Genomic DNA, 11,430 nt, shown 5'->3' on the forward strand with positions numbered 1-11,430 from the left:
TTCCGCCCAGGTCATGATCCTGGAGTCCCGGGATCGAGTCCCACATCAGGCTCCCTGCTCGGCGGGGAGTCTGCTTCTCCCTCTGACCCTCTTCCCTCTCGTGCTCTCTATCTCTCATTCTCTCTCTTTCAAATAAATAAATAAAATCTTTAAAAAAAAAATAAAAAAAAAATAAAACATATACTAGAAGAAACCATAGAGAAAAGGTTTTTTTTTTTTTTTTTTTTTTAAGATTTTATCTATTTATTTAGAGATGGAGAGAGAAAGAGTGTGAGTGGCAGGGGAGGGGCACAGTCCAACATGGGGCTGGATCCCATGACCCTGAGATCACGACCTGAGTTGAAATCAAAAATCTGTTGCTTAACTGAGTGAATCACCCAGGCACCCTGAGGAGAGGTTTTTTTTTTAAAGATTTTATTTATTTATTTATTTGAGAGAGAGAGAATGAGAGACAGAGAGCACAAGAGGGAAGAGGGTCAGAGGGAGAAGCGGACTCCCTGCTGAGCAGGGAGCCTGACGCGGGACTCGATCCTGGGACTCGATCCCGGGACTCCAGGATCATGACCTGAGCCAAAGGCAGTCGCTCAACCAACTGAGCCACCCAGGTGCCCCCTGAGGAAAGGTTTTTAAAACAATCCTTTGTTGGTATAAAGCAAAAAAGAGTGATAAATGTGCCTACATAATAATAAAAACTATTTGCATGACCAAAACAATCTCTAAAAAGTCCAAAGACAAGTGTCAGATGGAGAAAAATATTTACTATTTTTTTAAATTTTTTTTAAAGATTTTATTTATTTATTTATTTGAGAGAGAGAATGAGAGACAGAGAGAGCATGAGACGGGGGAGGGTCAGAGGGAGAAGCAGACTCCCCGCCGAGCAGGGAGCCTGATGCGGGACTCGATCCTGGGACTCGATCCCGGGACTCGATCCCGGGACTCCAGGATCATGACCCGAGCCGAAGGCAGTCGCTCAACCGACTGAGCCACCCAGGCGCCCGAAAAATATTTACTATTTATTTCACCTTAATTTCTCTCAGATCTAAATCCATAAAGATAACAACAGTAATAAAAGAACAATAATCAATAAAAACATGGGTAAAAATTGTGCACTGGCCACTCAGGAAAGGGAAATGCAACTGGCTCCAGACTTAGCCACAATAAAACAAATGCAAATGAAAATTATATAAGATGGGGCACCTGGGTGGCTCAGTCATTAAGCATCTGCCTTCGGCTCAGGTCATGATCCCAGGTCCTGGGATCGAGCCCCGCATCGGGCTCCCTGCTCCGCGGGAAGCCCGCTTCTCCCTCTCCCACTCCCCCTGCTTGTGTTCCCTCTCTCGCTGTGTCTCTCTCTGTCAAATAAATAAATAAAATCTTTAAAAAAAAAAAAAAAAAGAAAATTATATAAGAGAACAGTTTTCACCAATTGAATTATTTTTAAAAATTAAAATTTGATAAGACACTGTATTAAGGAGGGTAAGGGCCTCTCATTGCCTCCAGGTGGGAGTATATATAAATTGGTAAGAGCGCTGTGGCGAACAATATGGGCAACATTCATTAAAATTACAAATGTAATTTTAGACACAGCATTTCTTTTCTTTTTTTTTTTTTAAGATTTTATTTACTTATTTGACAGAGAGAGACAGGGAGAGAGCACAAACGGGGAGGGGCGGAGGGAGAGGGAGAAGCAGACTCCCTGCTGAGCAGGGACCCTGGGATCATGACCTGAGCTGAAGGCAGACGCTTAATGGACTGAGCCACTCAGGCGCCCTGGACACAGCATTTCTTCTTTTATGAATATACCTGCCCATGTAGGAAATGATGTATGTACAGGGTTATTCATGTATGATTGATTTTGTTTTTTTATTTTTATTTATTTTTTAAGATTTTACTTATTTTTTTTGACAGAGAGAGACACAGCGAGAGAGGGAACGCAAGCAGGGGGAGTGGGAGAGGGAGAAGCAGGCTTCCTGCTGAGAGGGAGCCCAGCGCAGGGCTCGATATCATGACCTGAGCCGAAGGCAGATGCTTAACGACTGAGCCACCCAGGTGCCTTGATTTTGTTTTTAATGCATTTATTTTGAAAAATCTCACACTTAAAGAAAAATTGCAAGTATGGTTCAAGGAACATTTTCTTTCCTTGAATTAGTTGAGAGTAATTTGCTGACTTCATGACCCCTCTACTGGGTAAATACCTTAGTGTGTATTTCTTTTAAATAATTCTCCTTCATAAAAACATTCTTTTTCATAACCACAACACAGCCATCAAAATTAGGAAATGAACAATCTAGGAAAATACAAGAATAAACCCTGTGGTGGTTGGAGTTAGAAGTACCAGCATGAGCACGTGGTTTTCCATTTACAGAGAGACAGGAATAAATGTGGACCCAAACAGGTGTGTGCGTTCTCTAGCTCTGTCCCCTGACAGCCCCTGGAGGCAGTGACATCCCAATAGCAGTGAGCACATCTAGGGCCCAGAACTGGCTTCTGAACAGCCTTTTCCATACTACCTCCCGGGAATGAGCGCTCCTTGGAGAAACGGCTAATTCCCAAGAGGGGGAGCAAGCCAAGGACAAGATGAGCACAGAAACTTCCTTGAAGACTATGATAATGTTCTGAAGCTATTAACGTGTTTGTTCAGTTCTTTGGCAGTGCTAAAGTTGCTGTAGTAAAAAACATTAATACCCCTTACCATAAATTTAGTGTTCACTATGTGTCAGGCATTTTCAGATATTATTTTGATTCATCCTTACAATAACTCTGAGAAGTAGATTATCCTAACTTGTATGTGAGGAAAACAAAGGCTTACCAGTAACTTGACCTAGCGTCCTTGAACCTGGCTTGAGGTCCCCAAGGGTCTCACACTGACTTCCTTTTCTGGCCCTGCACCCCGTTCTCAGGGGACCCCAGCAACTTTGTCTGGACCACATGACTCTGTGCCCTGGCCTCCATTGGTTGACCAGGAATCCAATGCTGGAACCAAGTGACTCAAATAGAGTCTTGAGGGACATGCAGACATGACTTGAAACTCAAGAATGAGAGACACCGAGACAAAGCTAAGGCAGGTTAGGGGCAACACTCAGAGCAAGGGTCACTGCTGGCTCCTGCTGAGTTGTGGCTATCAGTCCTGCATGTGATCCTTGCTGCAAATTTTCTTTTGTGCTAGAGCTATCCCATATCCTTTCTATTGCTAGCAACCAAACAGCCTTAAGTAAGAATCACATATGGTAGAGGTGGGATTTGAACATTAGACCTCGAAGTCTGGTCAGTCCGTCCGTCTTTCCTCCCTCCCTCCCTCCCTCCCTCCCTCCCTTTCTTTCTTTTTGAGAGAGAGAGAATCCTAAGCCAATTGGATTCTGGGTATATCTGAGCAGTGCTGAGTCCAACTCAGGGCTTGATTTTACGACCCGAGATCACAACCTGAGCCGAAATCAAGTCAGACACTCAACGACTGAGCCACCCAGGGGCCCCAAAGTCTGGTTCTTTTACACTATTCTGCACCACCAATTACACATATCCACAGCTATTCTAACAAGGCGTTTTGTGGGATCATTCCAGGCCCCAATCCATCCGGCCATCCTTCGGGAAGACCATGCAGAGAGGGCGAGCCCCTGGGGTGATGCAGAAAGACCCAACCATCCCGGTGTCCCAGCTGGGGTGTTCCTGCCAAAATGCCAGACATGCGAGTGTAGGCATTATGAATATTTCAACCCCAGCTCCCATCCGGCTGCAACCACCTGAGAGAGCCCCAGGCGAGACCAGCAGGGGAACTACCCAGCTAAGCTCCGGGTAACTTGCGGAATTGTGAGAAATAATAAAATGGTGGTTGTTTTTAGCAACTAGGTTTGGGGATGGTTTCTTATGCAGAGCAGATAACCAAAATAGATGGCTTCTTTGGGAGAGTGGCACTAAGATGAACAGCCAGAGACTGAGTGGGAGTGGGGCTGGGGGGCTGGGGCGTGGCAAGCCAAGGCAGAGGGAGCAGGATGGAGCTTGGTGAGTTTGCAGAGTGACGAGAGGCCCACTGCACAGTGATGGGGAGGGTGGGACCAGTGGGGAGGTGAGAGCGAGGTCCTGCAGGTCTCCGAAGGAGCCTGGCCTGTATTCTAACTGCAGTGGGCACCGCTAAAGGGTCTGAACAGGGGGAGGCATGATTAGATGGGGAGATCTTGATGCCTCTCTGGCTGTTGTGTGGGCTGCTGTGTGTTGAACATTAGACTCAGGGTTAGAGGCAGGGAAGACCGGCTGGAGAGCCGTGGACTAGTGCCCGTGAGAGGCTTGAAGGGGGGTGGTGGGTTTGAAGGGGAGGGAAGTAGAGGAGCTCAATGCATAGTTTGGAGGGAGAATAAACAAAGCTTGGTGATGGATTGGATGTGGGGTATGAATGAGAAGGAAGTGCCAAAACTGACACCCAGGTTCTTGAGTTAACAACTGGGTGGAGGCTGGTGCCATTGACTGTGATGGGGAAAGCCGTGGGAAGACAAGACTTGGGTTTGGGGGGGTGGGGATCAAGAGCTCACTTTTGCACATATTACACTGGCGATGTCAGGGAGACATTAAGTAGAGATGTGAGTCGGCAGTTGAACATACAAGTTTATATTTTAGTGTAATGATCTGGGCTAAGGATATACATTTTAGTGTAATGATCTGGGCTAGGGATATACATGATCTGGGCTAGGGATATACATTTGGGAGTTGCCCACTCAAAGATGATATTTAAAGCCACGAGAAGCAATGATTTTGCCTACAGAGGAAGGAGGGGGAGAGAAGGCTCCACACTAACGTTAGGTGATTGGAGAGGAGGATACCCTGGCAAATAACCTGACTTAGGAGTCAGGACGTCCCTTGCAAGCACAGGAAGCAAGTTCAAGATGTTTCCACATAATAGCTGTTTGGATATTTGAAGACGGGGCAGTGTCCCCGAGTAGATGCCTCTGGATGACACCTTCCATGCCCCTGTGTCTTTCCTCATAAGGCATCATTTAAAGTCCTTCCCCACGGGGGTCCTTCTCCTCTCAAAGTCCTTGTAACAGAGTGTAACTGTCCAGGTGAGACTGAGCAGCCCAGGTGAGACTAGCTAAACAGCATGATAGATACCAAATAAGCAGCGACGTGGGAACAACTAAGGGCAGATGGACCACTCAACGGTTGTTGCTGAGAGATTTTTCATTGCTTTTCCCATCTGTGGAAAAGGGCTGACGGTTTCAGAGAAAGCCCCAGAAACAACTGCATGAACTCAGGCACTCGGTTACTGCCTGACAGCCTCAGTGGCAGAGAACTAGATTGTTTCCCAGGGCAAAAAATAAAAAATCAAATAAATAGTGTAAAACTTCTAACAAGATGTGAGCGTCACAGGCTGCTTGCCTGCTTTATGGGGATAGCTCAAGATGGATTGTTTGGGGAAAGCCAAAACCTATAAATACAGAGCAGAAAAGTTCTCCATCTTTTGCTCATTTACTCCACAAACTTTTTCATTGCTGAGACGCCAAGGCCCAGATAAATATGCAAGCTATGCTGTTGTTTTCCTTCCAAGCCCTGGCTGGGATGGGAGGCCTGCATTCTCCATCCGTGCTGTTCTGATTCACCGTAGGAGTTTTCGGCTTTCGTTACTACACATTGTGCCCAGAAATCTAGAGAGCAGTAAACACGCATACGAGCACATGTGGTCCCACGTGCAGGCGTGGACACATGCACACATGCCCACACATGCGCGTGCGTGCACACACACACACACACACGCACGCGTGCGCACACCAGGCACATACCACCCCCCAACCTCCTAGATGTGGAGTTTGAAACCTGTGTTCAGTATTATTTTGGCAAGAAAGCGTTCTTCGTTCGTCACCTTTCCTTTCTCCTTTTGCAGCTAGCCAGTGTGGATAACATCTTTTGCAGGGATAGACTGGGTCAGCATGACAATGCGGAGGTTCACCCGGTAAAGCCATCAGGGTTATTGAGAACAGGGTTGGTTTGCTTTATGGATGCTCCAGTCTGAAGAGGGAGGGAGACTAGAGAGAGAAGGGACCCTCCCCCATGTGATTATCTGGGTGTTTAAATTTATTATTTGTTTTTTAAAGTTGTATCTATTTAAGTAATCTCTCCACCCAACCTGGGGCTGGAACTGATGACCCCGAGATCAAGAGTCGCACGCTCCTCAGACTGAGCCAGCCAGGCGCCCCCATCTGGGCATTTAAAAAAAAAAAAGGCTTGGCCCTTCCTGGGGGCTCTAGGTAGGGAGTATGTGAGGATAATCATTCTAGAGCAGTGATTCTCCAAGTGTGATCCCCCCACCCAGCTGCAACAGCACCACCTGGAAACGTGTGAGAAATGCAAATTCTCAGGCCCCACCCCAGACCTCCTGAATCAGCCTCTGGGGGTGGAGCCCAGCCATCTGTGGTTCACACGCCCTGCAGGGGATTCTGATTCACGGCTCAGGCTGGAGAAACTCTGCTCTGGAGGATGACTTTCTTTCCTGTAATGAACTATACCTTCATACTCTGTTAAATATTATGTGCATATAATTTTACATTTGGAAAATGTAACACAAATGACAGACTATTTGGGAGGGGGGGGAAGAAGGAGACAACAGCACCTTAGAATCCCAGAGGTAGGGCTTTATGTTCACCAAAGGAAGGCAAGGACTAATAAAGGTTGTGAAACCCTAATTTAGAGAAAAGGAAGACAGTCTCTCTAAGGCAGGCCGTGGGGGCTGGGTGCGGGAGTCCAGACTGCAGGGGAGTGAGAGAAGGCCAGGCACTCATCTCCGCCCCCCAAGGCTAGGTCTGGAGCAGGCTTTTCTTAGGTGAAGTTCTGTTTTTGCCCAGCAGACCTTATGGGCAAGTAGTGTATGTACCTAGGGGGTGGGAAGTAGCCATCACTCACCCCCCACCAGCATCTGGCTCTCAGCCCTAGAGGTGGTCTGGTCTGCAATATACCAGAGACCCCAGAATGCAAAAGGGATTGACTTCTAGTTTTCAGGGACTCTTGGGGTGATTCCTGAGCTACTTCACCCCCTCAACCAGTGGCTCCCAAAGTCAGTGGACCCACCCCAGAGATTCTCATTCCATTGGCTTGGAGTGAGGCTGAGAAATCTGACTTTTAAACAAGACCCCCTTGGGCAGCGGTCGGTTAAGCATCACTCTTTCTTTTTTTCTTAAGATTTTTTTTATTTGTTAGAGAGAGAGAGAGAGAGCACGAGCTGGGGAGGGGCCAGTGGGGTGGGAGAAGCAGATTCCCCGTTGAGCAGGGAGCCCGATGTGGGACTCCATCTCAGGACCCTGGGATCATGCATGACCTGAGCCGACTGAACCACCCAGGTACCCCAAGCATCACTCTTGATTTCGGCTCAGCTCATGATCTCAGTGTCGTGAGATCGAGCCCCACATCAGGCTCCGTGCTCAGCGTGGAGTCTGCTTGTCCCTCTCCCTCCCTCCACTCATGCTCTCTCTGTCTCTCTCTAAAATAAATGAATAAAAGTCTTTAAAAAAAAAAAAAGCCCCTCCCCACCAAGGAATTTTGAGGCAGGGGCTTCGTGGCCCGCACCTAGGATATTAACAGACATTTTTATTTTGGGTAATGGTGCTTGGGGGAAGGCAGGGGTGACACTGAGGAGCCAAGAAGGAAATACGCTTGGGGGCGCCTGGGTGGCTCAGTCATTAAGTGTCTGCCCTGGGCTCGGGTCGTGGCCCCGGGGTCCTGGGATCGAGCCCCACGTTGGGCTCCTGGCTCGGCGGGGAGCCTGCTTCTCCCTCTCCTCCCCGCTCATGCTCTCTCTATCTCTGTCTGTCTCCCTCTCAAATAAATAAAATCTTTGGAAAAAAAAAAAAGAAGGAAATACGCTTGGACACCAGCGTGTCTGACGGGTCCCGTCATCCGGTGTGAACCAGTTACTAAGTAGCAGTGGGACAGAAGGCTGGCCTTCTGTGATGAGGGAACAGAAGGCAAGCTGAGGACAAAGCAGAAGCTGACACCCCCACAACCCCTCTCCCCATGGGGTATATGTGACATTCCTCAGGCACTCCTGGCTGCCCTAAAGGAAAAACAAACGGTTAACTTGTAGAGATCACAGTCCTGCAAGACCTGAGTCTCCCTAAGTTTACAAATGTCCTAGTGATTTACAAGGAAGATGCCTTCTAATCAATAGCCTAACTTCCAGAGACCCATAACTCAGTTTCCTGAATTTCCATAAAATTGAGCGAGGCTGAGGCAGAAGGAAATGTAAATACAATTAAATGTCCTTATAATCTGCAGCCCATTGACAGATAACTGAAGCGGGCAGAGTGTAATGTTCCTCCAGGAAGCTCCCTACTATCTTAATGTTAATGCCTTACTAGAGGGGTAGACAACTTGAACCTGGCAATGGCAAGGCCTCTGGTATCCTGTGAGTCTTCTTTAATACATGAAAGTTCTTTTGAAACCTCCCTTTTTCCTTACCTCCCCCAACCCCATAGTACATAATCAGCCACTACTCACAGCCCCGGGGCAGCAGCTCTTTCTGCCCACGGGGCCTGTCCCCATGCTTTCAGAAACCACCATTCTGCACCAAAGACGCCTCAAGAATTCTTTCTTGGTCGTCGGCTCCAGACCCATCCCAACGACCCTCACCCATACTCCAAAACTTCATCAGCTGGACACAGAAGTCTCCATTTGGGCAATAAATGTCAGGCTCTTAGTTGATCGTTGGGGTGTCCAAGGGTTGCTGAGCCAGTCTGGTTATCAGAGGCATGCTACCTGTTCCTTCTAGAAGGGAGGCGTCACAAGGCCACCACAGCCAGTTCTCTGGGGTGAGAAAGCAGCTTGGGACGGCCTGTAGAACAAATGAAGCCTCTGAACGTCCACCAAGGGTGGGAGAGGCATGTGTGCAGCTCGAGTTTATGGTCGGGTCACTGTAAAGGCGATTCGATGAGTTCTGTCGAGGCTCTCCCAAACACCTGCAGGGCTCTCCAAGAGAGCTTTCGGTGATGGCAGGAATGTTCCGTATCTGCGCTGCCTGCTGAGGCAGCCACCAGCCACACGTGGCCATGGAGAACCTGAGATGTGGCCAGTGTGGCCGAGGAACTGATGCTTAAACTTTAGTTCACTGTAATTTATTTGAATTTGGCTTTCACGACCTCACAGGGCTGTGACCGCGGCGTCGGATGGTCAGCCCCAGCAGGAAGCTCACCTTACCTACCACATCACGGTGCTGGGAGGGAGGCAGCTCACCCAGGGGCCCTCCCTGGGGGAAATGGCTCCTCTTTCCCATCCCAGGGGCTGTCTACCTAGGCGCTGTGTAAGCCAGAGGCTGTGGAGGTGAAGCCTCCTGTCTCCTTCCAGCTTTTTCTCTGCTCAGAGGTAATGACGTCTCCCAGTTATTTCCCAGCAGCCACTCCTGTTCCAGGGCTGTCGGCCTTGCCTGGTTCAAGGTCAAGGGACCTGTCCAAGGCTAGAATACGAGCTCTGCTCTTTAGTTCTGGAAAGCACTTGCGGGGGAGGGGGGGAGCGGGAAGCAGTCTCATGTCCCTTGCTCGGAACACAGGCGAGCTTCGTAACTGCTTCCCTCACGCTGGTCTCCCCATTTCCCACTTAAAGATAAAAAGGGAGATTGAACATAAAATGAAATGGAGCTATTCTCGACGATGACATTTTTAAAAGGCAAGTGCATCATAGACACTGTAAACATCCAGCTGTGGGAAAAAATATGGACCCTCAGCTAGCCCCACAGGGCTGCCCCACACGGTCAAGCAGAATCTCTGGAAATAAAAATCCCTCACACAGGCAGAAAACAGCTTCAATTACCTGAGACAGATTCGGCACATCTCTGCCAAGGTTGGCAAAAGACTTTCATCTTCAACTTCCACCCAGGCTGCACCTGGCGAGGCAAAGGCCTGCAACCCAGGGCCTGCACTCCAGAGCTGCCCGAGGCCAGGGCACAGAGCAGGGTGTAGGCACCGATCTGGGGAGGGATGGCGGCGCTGCTGGGTGTGGGTGAGGGTGAGGGTGTGACCTCGGAGGTCACAGAATGCAGAGCGGAGAAAAAAGGGGCATTGACTCCAGCACTCAGTACCAGGAGGGTCTGCTGACCAAATAGTGACTCCAGAACCCCTGGACAGGCCAGGGGTCGCACATGGGAAGGAGTGCTGAGAACACAGTGACAAGTCCCCCCCCTCCCAGTGTCACCAACCAGCCCCGCTGTCTAGAACTGACAGCAAGCAGTCCCAAGGGGCAGCCCCAGAGGTGAGAGTACCCCGGCTACTACAGCCCAGGAGAGTGACCGCGTGGCTATGGCCCTTACGGTCAGGAGTAGAGCTTCTGACGGCTTAAGGATAAAGAGCAGCAGAAGACCTATGAACAGAGGTCAGTTTGTCATGTAGCTTTGTGAAGGTTGATGATGATGACAAAAATCTCAAGCCCAAGGCTATAGCAAGAGGCAAAGCCTGACATTTGGAATCTCCAGAGCCTGCCTCCTCCACCCTCCTTCTAGAGAGGCTGGGTGCTGGCAGGTCAGCGTCTCAGGGTGTGACTCATGCCTCCCTGCCTGGGATGCTGGCAGCCACCCCCCGCCCTCGCAGGCCCACTTGAGACATGACTGCTCATTCCTTTTATTTATTCCCTGTTCCTCAACCACCTCTCCTCACCCCAACCCATGACTAATGTGCTCCCACCACCCCAGGGCATGCTGGGAGGGCATCAGCACCACTGCAATTATCTGGATCGTTGAGCCCCCAAAATATCTTTTCACCCCCCCAGCATCAGCTTTGCTCTGATATTATCCATATGATGTCCATATAACCCCAGCAATTCAGATGCATGGTCTACACAGTGAGAACGAATCCTCAGCCACCGGTTTCCACTGGTTGTGAAGGTCAGCTCCAGGCTGGCCAAGAATTCCTTCGTGTTAGCCATTTCACCATGGGGCTCTATTCAGACCCTCAGTGTTGGTATAAAGATTATTTTAAGCTAAAGACCTTTGAGATTCAACAGATGCAGATAAAAGCCTTCTCGGAACTTCTCTTATCTGACTAAAAGCAGAAACTTCTGAGAAATGAGGACTGCCATAAATTCCCTCTTTGGTGTCGGTCTACTCCCAGGAGACAGATCAAGAGCAAACAAGCCATCAATCCCCTCCCCAGAGAAGGTCTATGGCTCTGAAGGAAGAAAGACCACTCGCATCTGCATAAACAAATGTCATCACAGACTTTATCTCCCATTTGTTCTCCTAAGAAACTTATTTGCTCTTCCCATAGGAGCTTTCCCCTTCTCTCCATTTACTCTAAATTAAGTATATAAGCCCCAAATTCCAACCACCCTCTTTTTTTTTTTTTAAAGATTTTATTTATTTATTTATTTGAGAGAGAGAGAGAAACAGCACGAGAGGGAAAAAGGGTCAGAGGGAGAAGCAGGCTCCCTGCTGAGCCGGGAGCCGGATGTGGGACTCGATCCCAGGACTCC

This window comes from Callorhinus ursinus, unplaced genomic scaffold, assembly GCF_003265705.2.
Source record: "Callorhinus ursinus isolate GAN/ISIS: 27379988/994484 unplaced genomic scaffold, GSC_fseal_2.0 scaffold10, whole genome shotgun sequence".
Taxonomy (NCBI): Eukaryota; Metazoa; Chordata; class Mammalia; order Carnivora; family Otariidae; genus Callorhinus; species Callorhinus ursinus.